Here is a 12,495-nt window from a genome sequence, read left to right on the forward strand (position 1 = left end):
AAACCTAGTAGTTTAGTAACAGAACTCAAATTACTGTGAGAGGCAGTTGATCTTGAGCTGCTAGATTTCATATGATATTGGCTTAGAATCACATAAATGTTACTTGTAAGAGATTTGGAAAATGTAACCGGCTCTGGGCAGTGAGGACAGTAAGGATTGGCAGCATCTTAAATCACTGCAACCGCTTCTAAAATGAAAAACCACACAAGCCTTGGAATTCTAATCTGCCATCACAGTAATTTCTGTATCACAGCTTTTTGTCATCCTTTACAAACTCCTTGGAAATGGTGATAAGGATGTTCAGAATAGAGATGATGCTCACTTACATCCATTCCAGAAGTATGGCCATTAATCACTCGGGAGATAGTTTACTGAAAAGTTTCTCATTTCCACCATATGAAAAAGGAGATGGTATTTGATTTTTGCCTTGAAATGCAGCTTTCAAAATACTGAATTAGAAAGTCTGCATGAAAAATTAAAGGCTAGAAGTTCACTGATTCTAAAATTTAACAGGTGTTATGTTTTTGTCCCTAAATTGTCAGTTGTCCTCAATGAGAGGTAAAAGAATGTGTAAGGTTCTCATTAAAATTTAATAAATTGTAATTGCTAGCATGCTAGGGTTCTGAAACATCTTCACAGAAATGCAGCTAGGAGCAAAAAAGGTACTAGATTAAAAAAGCTTGGAGGTTCAGTGAAAAAATGAGGTGCTCTGTTTTCCATTCAGCACTGTTTATGCACAGAATAAAAGCCACAGAAAACTGAGGAGGAAAACTCTGAAAAGACTAGCAGTTATCTTCCACTGTATTTTTAGCACAGGATCATAGCCAGACAGCATCACTCAGCAGCCTCCCATAGTGTTCCTTGGTTCAGCCAGACAATCTGAAAGGCCACGGAATGACTTTGCACTTGTGCTTGTACCAAGCAAGCTGCAGGAGGCTTTCCATCCATGCTTAGCACAGTCAGTGGTACTAAGAGCTGTATTTGTCAACAGCTTTGTATTGCTCTCAGTATCATGCCAGTTATCCTTGCTCCTGAGGTTTCTGCTGGCAGCACTGTCCATGCTAATGCTGCTGACAGCACTGCAGCTGAATCACTGAGAGCAAAATTCTTCACAGTGCACCAAACTCAAAATAGCAGTGATGCACTGTCATCAAAAAGTACCTGCAAGTAGAAGAGCTCTCATTAAAGCTGGTCAAAAGCTTCCCAGTGGGATCAGCTCTGCTTCTTGTATCTAGCTGGGGTAGACATTAAATTTATCTTTTTAATGCAGTAGTTTTGTCTAGAAGGCTGCAGCTATTTGCAGTGTTCACAAATACACACAGTTGAGGGTGGAAATGTGAAAAAAACATTAGTGTGAGATTTTTAGTGATGCTATAGTGAGAGTATTCACCTTTCCTTCATCAGCTGTGGGATCATGGTCAGGTCACAGATCTCAGGGCATCTCTTCCCTAAGGCAAAGACAGAGTTATAACCTAAGTAGATATACTGAAGGTAGCTTGAGACTAGCTAAAGAGACAATAGGAGATGATACACATAGGTCAACAAAGGCTCCAAAGCCCATTTAAAAATTCAGGTAAACATTCAGTGTGCTGGCTACCCTGAGATGCTGCAGCATCTTTCTCCAAACCCTGTCCATAAGTTCACTCTGGAGTGTCTCTGCCGGCTGCAGTCACACACTGATTGCAGTATGGACACATCCTCAGTACTTTCAGTGGTCAACCTCTCTTCATAGGGGTGACTGGAAATCAGAAAGTATTTCTTAACATGGATTTTTTTTTCCTCTGCCCAGGGGGCTCTAGTTACACAAGATTATTCTCAAATGATGTGTGGAATAACAGTGCCTTTTCCTGTATTAGTATATTCAGCTTTTCCAGTGAGTAGTACACTAACATGAACAAACATTCCTAATTCTGTAGTAGTAGTTGTGCACACATGGAATCCCTCTGAATAACTAGCCTGCAAATTCTCCCTCTGTTTTACTCCAGTCTTGTTTGCAGGTTCCCTGGTTGGAAGGAGGTAGTTCACTGTTATTTCTAGAGCAGCTCCCCAAAACATTTTAATACCTTGATATGGCTTCCTCCACATATCTCCCTCTTGAGACACCCTGACTGAAGGCCTGTGCCTCTTCTGCTGGTAATTCAGTATCTTCTTTGCTGTAAACCCTATCCCAGCTTTTCTGTCATTGCAATTTATTAAATGCAATGTTTACTACCTGATTAAGACATTTGCCTGCTCCTTCACACTCGCCAACAGTAACATTTACATGCTGTGTGAGCTTTAGGGGCTCGCTTGAAAGCTGAGATCATACTGGTTCTGAGCAGGCAGGTATTTTGGAGAAGAGCTGCAGGCTCTAACCTTGCTTCAGATCCCTGCAGCCTTCTCTACCCACAGAGAAAGACTCCGTGCTTCCATCCACATCCTGTGGCAGCCAGAGCCAGATTGGCACTCCTGCTCTGCAGCAATTAACCAAAATGGCATCTCTTATGATGCTGCCAGTGAGACAGTACAAGGATGTTAAGTGCCTGCAGCTTATGCTCTGCTTTGGGGGCGCGTGTGTGTGGGGAAGAATGCCAAGGATCTGGCTAGATCCTAACAAAACCATGCCCCAGCAGGTGCTTGCAACCCACAGATAAGGTGCAGAACCACCCCAGGACACTGGTCCTGCTCAGGCAGTTCTAGGGGGAACCTCAGGCACCCCTCAGGAACACTTAGGAGGGTGTCCAGCACCACCTCATACTAAAAAATGGATAAAACCTTGTATGCTGCAGTATGCAATATGTGTAAATAGGCATAATCTGTTCTTTTTCACTGGCCACAAACATTTGTAATCTATAGACCCGCTGTATTTTTTTACTTTGCATTATTTTCTAGAGTACTGAACTCAGGTGATTTTTATATTGAAATTATTTAAAGGGTAATAATAAACAAAAAGTTTTAAAAAAAATCATACTGACAATACATTCCACGTTGCTGTCAATCATCATTCGCTGGGGTCTCAAATGGAAACAACATTGCCTTCCTCCCAAGACCCTCTCACTGCCCTTGACAGGAGGCAATTTTATTTAATGAAGACACCCATACTTCAGTATAAAGGTGTCAAGTGAATTATTCATGAGCTCCTTTGTCTCCAAAGTATTCCAGCTGCTTCATCTCATTGTAAAATTGTAAAAGAAAATTAAAGTTTTTTTGTGAAAGTGCAGCTGTTGCTTTGAAAAGCATCTGTTTACCAACTATTACTAGGAGGCAGTAACATCCTCAGCTTTTGCTGTTAAGTAGCAGAATTAAAAGACCAACAGAATTGGGGAAACAGATAACACTGGAGAGAAATTAGCACAACTGATAGCATCAGCACTGTGAGGAAATCAATATTCAGATATTTTTAGGTGCTTCATGTTCAGCAATTAATATCTTGAGCAGTGTTGAAAAAAAGGAAGAAGGTGAGCTTTTTTTCCCCTCTGTATGCCTTTTCCTCTTAACATATGACTGTTCTTTACTGTGAGGAATTTTGTTACAGACCAGCACTGTCATTAGTGCAGTACCTTGATAGGGATCTCTACTCATGAGGAAACCAATACAGTCACAGGTAAACACAACAGTCTGCATTTCATCTGATTTCAGAGGTGACATCCACATGGGCTGATTCAATTACAGAGTAGAATTCCCTCCAGTGGGCCTTATTCTTGTCTCATTGGCTACACAGTCACTTAAATTTGCACTGATGTGTAAAAGTGTTGCAAAAGAAAAGAGAAAATTTTTTTGTTGGTGATATTTTAGTACTGTAGAAGTAGAAGCAAGCTGTATTATAAAATATGGCTAAAAATTCACCATACCCTTAGAAGTCAGACCAGACTGCATATATCTGTGCCCATGCATATTTGTCCAGAGTAAGGCCACATCTACCACAGTGCAGATAATCTGCCATCAGATGGCTAAATGCCATCATTATTTAGCAAGTTTGGCTAAAAGCTAAGGAACTTATTTTGCCTTTCACTTTTCAGCCTCTGTGCCCATAAAAGGCTAAAAATAACATTGTGTAGGCTTCTTACTTGTGATATTTCCTAATTGTGGGGCGCTTTATTTCATAAACTCTTTTTTTTTTTTTTTGGTGAGAGATTTTATCTAGAACAATCCTAATACAATGACATCTATCATCAGATATAATTTTCAGTTATCAAACCAAAGCAACATTTAAAAATGTGATCATAATCTTAAAGGTTCAAACATAAAGATAAGAAAATATATATTCATTTTAAAAATTACTCTCTTCAGTGCGGAAGTAGATTTCAATTACTCTTAATTAATTCTGGTTCAGCTGAGATTGGTATCTGGTTTAATATAGCTGCCTTGCCAACTGCATGCTACTTTCTTCCTCCTGAGCATGAAGATTTTTCTCAATATTCATTTAGCAGATAATACAGGGTTTGGCTAATAGCTGCTGGGCAGCTACAGTGCTTTCTCTCCCGGTAGCATAGAATGCTGCATTTCACAGGTGATCCAGAGAAACTACAAGCAAATGCTTTTGGAATTTGAGCAATACGCATCTGGCCAGGACAGAACTTTAGGAAAGGCAAGAGATATCAACACGCTGATTCTTTGCCATCAGTAACCACTGAACTGCAGAAAGCAAGGGAAAAAAACCCTGAAAGTTCTACTGAGGAAGAAGAAAATATTTCAATATTATTATGAGGTTGCCATGCACTGGCTTGAGTGACTGCTGCAAATAAAACCTAATGCCAACATCGTCAAGCCTTCAGAAGAGAAGAACTTTTTTGACTAAAAAAGTTGGTTGGTTTGGCTTGGCTTGATTTTTTTTTTTTTTTTTACATTAGGACATTGGGAATGCTGATAATTAAATTCTTTCCATTTTCATATCTCTGATGCATTTTCTCAGGGTAAGATAATTGGATTTTTCTGAATCTATAGGATCAAGGATTACTAGAGCTGACATTAAAAAAATCCAGAAAGGAGAATCTGTCCTTCTTGCAGACTTCAGCATCCATAATATTTGTCACAGGGTTTTGATTTGTAACTACTGCAAGCAGCAGACTCTCTGAACATCTGTTCACTGAACGTCCCAGAAGGACTGGTTTTCTATTGCGAATTTCAAGCATCTCTGATATTACCCTGCAATACCATAATCTTTTCTCTTCTTGCTGAAATGTTTTTAATGTGGATATGTTAGAAGAAATATACTTGTCTGAAAGCTGATAACTGCCTCTATGTTTTTTTAATTCCTACACATTTTTTAAATATTGAAGGATTTTGCAGAATTTATACCCAGTCCTCCTGTTTAGCTATTCTTTTTAGCTTTCCCTTTTGTTTCTATTTAATTTGCTTTCCATGGCATTTCTTTTAACTGGAAGAGTTGTTTGACTTTTCAGATGATGACTTTTCGTTTATGTGCCTGCTCAGGATGCATTGTTCCATGAAAGCCTTGACAACAATTCACTAAAATAGAAAATCCTACTGAGATCAGGCCTCATCTGGCATGGTCATTTATTACAAATCTATTACAGTGCTATCTATCTTACAGTAACTTTTTAGGCCATTAACCAGCACATGCTTAATTTAGCAGCTGTGTGCAGTCCTGTGTAAATTCAGTATTCTTTCATGGATTTTAAAGGTAAGCAAGTACAAAAAGATCTTGCTGTCAGGGTACAGGATTACCTTACTGTGTTTAGGTACCAAGAGCTAGCACCAGAAACACTCAGTTATGCTACAAAGCACAGTAAAATTTCCCTCCCCTTGCAATTCCCTCCCATCCCATAGTGTGATTTTGACTGTAGATATTCATACTTTATGGAATTATTCATATTGGTTTATTCCAATATTGCTAGTTAATAAACACAGTACTGACAGCATAAATATAACATTGACAGCTACTCTTTTCTAGAAATAAGTAGACTCTTCTGTAACTAAATAAGAACATACATTTCATAAAACTGTATCTTATTTACCTTGAAAGACAAAAAAAAAAATCCCAAAAACAAAACAAAAAACCCCACCAAAAACCAAAAACAAAACTTAGCAAAAAAACTCCCACAACCCTCCCACCAAAAAACCAACCAACCAACCAACCAACCAACCAACCAACCAACCAAAACACCAAACCCCCAAAATCCAAACCCAAAAAAACCCAAACCAGGATATCTGAACAATTCTTACTCCTTCAAATTAACTACATGGCATGTTCATTAAATTATAGCCAACACATTAGAAATATCCCTCCCTTTAAATATGCACAGTTTTAGAGAAGGCAAGTCTTGCCAAATGTTTATTATTTAAACTAAGTGCAAAGTACAACAGTGTTCAGAAATAGAACTGTTCAAAAATGTTTGTCTGCTTGCTAGGAAGGAGGGTACACATTCACTACAAACCCAGGGATTCCAGGAGCAAGGGCTTTGCTTTTGAGCCATCCTAGTTTGAAATGCTTCACCTGTGGCTTCAGCAGATCCCTTTGAGGTTTCCATAAGGCTACAAGACATGGACACTTTTAATAGCTTGATAAAGCAAAACCACCAGACATCTGTGGAAGTTTTAATGTAGAATGGCAATCTTTTGTAAAACCTTTTGTCTCTAGCTGTGCTTTTTCAGGACAGAACTAATCCTGAATTTCACTGCAGTGTTCCTGCACCTGAACAGAAGGGATTGAAATATTAGTTATGAGCAGAATTGGAATGGTATTGTAGGAAATATTTGTAAACATCTAACTGACCAAGTACAAGAGAGTAGCTACACATCCTGTGGCCCAATTCCAATTGTTTTTCTAATATTAGGGCCAGGAGCAGTTGATGTACCACACCCAGAGTAGTAAACAGGAAAGGCTGCATCTATTGCTTTGTCCTGTAGCACTTCACGATAAGGGGAGACACAGGATATGTCCAGGAGGATCCATGCAGGCAGGGGGAGACACGGGATATGTCCAGGCAGATCCACGTGTGCAAATCTGAGTTCTTCAGTGCTAGTGCTCAGACAGGAGGCAGGTTGAACCAATGGAGAGAGCTTAAACTCTGCCTATTAAGAGATGTCTTTCTGGTTTTTGGGGTTTGTTTGTTTGTTTGTTTGTTTGTTTTTTATTTGGTGTCCCCTTCACCCTTTCAGAACATCTCAATGCCCAACAATCTCACAAGAGATTGCCTGTATCTCACAAGAGATTGCCTGTATCTCACAAGACTGCAGTATGATGGGAAAATGTTTTCTTTTACTACTACTCAAGAATCTGCAGGGTTGCACAGCAAATGTAGCAAAGGTAGGAGCAGTACCACACTTTTCTGAGTCTCACTGAGATACACTCCTCAGTCACAAGACTAATTTCTCTTTCTTGCACACACCTTTCTTTACCATGATGAGATTAAATATCTTGTCTCTGTACTGAATAATAATATGTCAGCTGTCAACTGCCTGGAATTTTTACACTGAAAAAATGGTGAAGGTATATAAATGACAAAGCAAATAGTACTCTAACAATATTTAGTCTTTGCCAATCAAATACTGGCAATACGAACACATGTAACTAAAAATATATGATTTTTATAATAACTGACATGATATTGGCTCAATAGCAAAAATGTACATATGCACAGATTAGCCTTTATTTCAGGCCAGATTCTATTCCTAGTTTAAATTGTGGCTTTAGATACCTCAATATCAAATCTATGAAAGACTTTAAATATATTGCAAAGAATAGAAGCTATTTCTTTTCTCACATTGCTGTAAATTAAGAATACCTTCAGTGAAGTTGGTTCAGAGTTAAGACGCAAGCTGGCAGTACCCTGTGAGGAGTGGGTTAGCCACCCCTGTTCCTTCCTGGAGTCTGTCAGCAGGAGACATAGTTTGAAGAGGGATTTGGGGAGACCATCACGCTCTATTCTGCAAGAGGCTCCCAGAGGAAGGCTGCTCCTGTGACCATGCCATAAGCCATTTGTGTTCTGCCTTCACTGTGGCCCAGGTCAAGCTGTGTAATCCGTGTGGGACCTCTTGTGCTCAGCTCTGCAGTTCAGCCTTCCACATGGGAGAGAAGCACTGAATTACCTCTGTGCTACCTTCCCCTGCTTGCTGGCTGCTGGCCATGAACAGGCTGGTGATGGTTGGGCTGGCAGTGACATTGACAGGTCAGCTATGGTCTGTGTTATTTTTACTGTGTATCATCTCTTGTTTGTGGCCTCAGGGGCTCTGGCCGTCCAAGGCTGTCCATACTATGGGAGGGCTTTACTAGAAAAAAAAGAAGATCTTCTCCTGTGCTGCTGAGAAAAAAAAGCCTGATCCAAACTAACACCACTCAGTTCTCTCAGGTTTCTTGTCTTTGAAAACAGAAGAACTGTGAACTTAGAGGGGAGGGAGAAGGGAAAGGAGGTTCCTACATGATGGTGTCAGGGTGGTTCTGCAGCTGGACTGCGGCTGGCACATCTCAGAGCTCTTCCACCCGCCCATCCTTGCTCCTGAGCCCTGCCCTGCTGCCCTGCACCAGGCACAGCTGCCCAGCTCCCACAAACCCCACTTTGGGAGAGCTTCTGAGGAGGCAGTGAGGCCGGGCCATGGTGCTGCAGGTGAGGGAGATGCAGCTCTGGCTGCTGGGGAATATGAACCGCTGTGGCTTTCTCCATCTTGGCCGTGGGATCTGAGAGCTGGAGGTTGCTATCACATTGCAGGACTGGCTGGTGTTACAGTGCCTGTAGCATAAAGCACTTTCCTGCTGAAAGTGCCTCCCATGATACTTTCTGCAGCTGCAATGGTGCTGTTGTAGCTGGTTTTGGTCTGGGAAAATGAGTTGTAAATAGAATTTATTGTTGGTTTATCTCCACTGTCTGTACTAACAGCAGAAGTCAGAGTGAATTGCAGCTGATTTGTTTGTGGTTTATCTGGAGCTCATGAATTAACTGAAGGACAAGCTGGACCATTTGCTATGTTAAAATGTAACCAGGAAAATGGCATAAGGACAAATCCTATTTGCCTGAAAGGGAACATATTTAGGTCAAAACTACATAGGAAACTTGAGACTGCAGTAGCAGCACTGAAAACCCTTTATGGTCAATAGGTTATTTGATAACTGAACACTTATTAGAATTTGTTTCCAAGTCTGAAGGAAAAATTTTGAGTGGCACATAAGCTGCAGGACACACAGATGAGTAAATGTACAGTAATTTTTTTTTACTTGTTATTTTTTCAAATGGAAAATATGCATTTTGCTTTGCATTAATGGCTTAATTGCAGTGATTAATGTCTTTGTGCCTTTCTGTGATTATTTTTCACTTAGTTGTGTGGTTACCAGTAACAGATAGTTAAAAGAAACAAGCAATGGTACATGAGCTGCCACACAAAGCACTAAGAGATTTACTTTAATTATCACCTGTGTTTTTATAATAGCATGTGTTGCTATTATATATAACATCTTATATATATAATATATAACGTGTTGCTCTCCTTGTCCATGAGAATAGAGTTAACTTTCAGAATATATTGCAAGTTGTACATTTTATCTTGTGTGTATGGGAGAAGACATTAATAAGTTCTTTATTTACTTTATTTAATTTTTTTTCCCGTGTGGGACTTCCAGGATTACATAGATTTTACCCAGGCAGCATTTCTTGGTTCAGGCATTCAAGTATCTGATGATAGGACCTTTAGGAATGACCACCTTGCAAAGTAAGGTTTGGTGTGTTCTGGGTGAAACCTGGTGTTTGAATAGTGGCTGCAGGCTTTGTGAATTTCCTAAGTTGAAGGACAAATGATAGAGGAACAACATATTCTATCTAGTGCTTGGTTTGTTGAGTGACCTTTTGCTTCTGCAGAATACAGAAGTAAGTGGATATTTCAAAACTAAAACTAAACTAAAAACAAACATGCACCTAAATTGTTTTTCAATTTCACATGAAGCCATTATTTTAAAAGAAATAAACTGGAGGTGCTGTGGTGGAACTCACAATGGAAATGTGGCTGTACTTTCCTGGAAAGCACTGTATTTTTGTCCTTGCTCTTACAAAGATGTGTGCATGTGCTTTGCCTTCTGCAACTAAAGCTCATATTATATGCATAAATCTTTATAAAAGCACTTTATAAAAAGATTCTCTAAACACAACTAGTTGTAATATCATTTTATGTTACAAAGCTTTCCTGGAACCAAGAAACTTTAAATACCAGTGAATCAAAACAATTCAAGTATTTATTGTTTGCTAGAAAAAATAATGTCAGTTATGTAAACTGGATTGAGATTGGACTTACGAAAGTATAGCTTAGATATGTGTGTGGTCCTCTTTCCCTCCTTCCCTCCTCTCCTCCGAACTAATTAATATATGGATATTTATCAAACATTTTGTGACACAAACTCTAATTCTCCATTATCTACTCAGTTGCTTACAGACAACAAAAAACCTGCCAGGAATTGCATCTTCCACAATGTGTAATTTATGATGCCATCTAATTTTTGAAAACAATGAATTGGTCAGGGTAGGAAACAGTTACTATTTCTAAGTCTTTTTCATGCATTAAAGGTGTTAACAAGCTGGAGAATAGGGAATCAAATTGTACAGTTCATTAAGAATTTCTCCTGTTTTTCTTAGAAATAGGATCTCTTCATGTAAGCAACAATGCAAAGAAGAATATGAGTATTTGCATGCTGAATCTATACACTAAACAGCAGGCTTGTCAAGTATATTCCAAGCATGTCTGATACAAGGTCAGCAAACATGCCCCACCAGTTGCTTGCCATCAAAGTCTTCTTTGATTTTGCAAAGTAAATAAAAAGAATTGTTATGAGGAACAGTGGGTGAGATTCACTTGAACTAGTTTGGGAAAAGCTAAATCACAGTTTTCCAGCCAACCATTTGCATGAGTTTCCAAAGCTTTACTTGGCAATATATGGAGTGTTTCCACTGTCAGCTGGAAAGCATATCTCATGCCTTTTGGGCCAGGACAAGTCTGACATGATCTCAACCCTAAGATTTGTTAAATAACACATGAATTTGAGTGACTCGTGTTTGGTTGTACTGCTCAAATAAAAATTCCCAGGATCCCCTAAATACTAAAATATTGGGAGAATCTTTTTACTGGAGGTTATGTTTTATGTCATATTATACATGACAATTTATACCAATTTATATTCTGAAGAAAAATATACCTATCATCCATATTACTGTTATTTCCATTAGCACATCTTTGGAAGTAGTATTTGTTTTGGTTCTTGTTTTTTTTTTTTTTTTTTGCTATGATCTCTGTCTCCCTCCCACACGTGATCACACAATTGTTTGCAGGACTGCTGCTGGCTGACTTCAGAGTAAGTAATTGCACTACTAGTTGGGTGGGGAGGGAAGGAGGACCACACACAGACCCCAGTCATAGTTTGATAAGTCAGATTTCAATTCAGTTTACATTACTGACTATTTTTCCCAGCAAAAAATAAATACTTGGATTGGTTGGGTTCTGATACTGACATGCAGCGTTTCTAAGTACTAGGGAAGCTTTGTAACCTGTAGTGATGTCACAACTTCCATGTAAACAGGAAGGCTGAATATCTCTTCCTATGATATTTGTATGGCTTTTGTTATCATTAAGTGCCTCTTAGTCTGAACTAACCCTCACAAGAACTTTAAGGCACACAAAGGCCATAAATGTCATTGCACAGGGTGCACTGGACTGTACAGAAAGTGGCTGTGGCACATGGGGTGGGTGGAAACTCCCCATAAGGAGTGGGTGCAGCAAGTAAATCAGTGTGGCTGGCTCCCTGCAGGGAGCAGGCAGACACCTGTATTCCCCAAAGGTGAGCAGGAGTGGTCAGCTCACACGTACTTTGCAGGCATAAGAGCCATGGATGTCCCTGCCTCTCCCCTCAGCTTATGGGGGTTCACTTCTTTCATGTCCTGGAGACAACATGTTGGAGATAACAACACTGGGGTAGACTGGTTGTGAACGCAGCCACTGTGTAACTTCTGATGAGAGTGGGCTGTATGGAGAGAGGAATGCAAGTTTTAAAGGTCAAGGAAGAAGAGAAAAATGTCCAAAGGAGAAAAAAAAAAAGCAGCTGTGTGTGTTGGCAGTAAGAGGTGTGGCTGGTGAAACAGACTATTGTGTTCTGGACGGTGTGTGTTTCCAAAATCTTCCTGCCAGGTTCCAGCTTTGAAAAACTTTGAAGAATTGGCTGACACATCAACCAAGATCAAATGGTGTCTGCTGGAGTGTTGGCAAAGGGCGTACTCGTTGCGATGAGACATACAAGTATTGAGCCTTTTCAGGCACAGAAAAATGCGCAATTAGCACAAATTGTTCACAGTGTTTTCCTTTGCTTGTCAGGATAACATCTCTCCTGTTCAAGTTCACATGGAAGCCAGCTGTTCTTCCATAAGCTAGGTTGAAGATCTTTTATCATGAGAGTCATATAGTTAAATATGGCAATAGTTTGGTATGGCCCTACATCCTCTCCACATGGCTGGCACCATTTCCTCAGAGCAGTACCTTGGACCTGGCTGGAGATACAGGAAAAGGCCAGTGACATCTCAGGACTCT

This window comes from Motacilla alba, chromosome 1 (genome assembly GCF_015832195.1).
Source record: "Motacilla alba alba isolate MOTALB_02 chromosome 1, Motacilla_alba_V1.0_pri, whole genome shotgun sequence".
Lineage (NCBI taxonomy): Eukaryota > Metazoa > Chordata > Aves > Passeriformes > Motacillidae > Motacilla > Motacilla alba.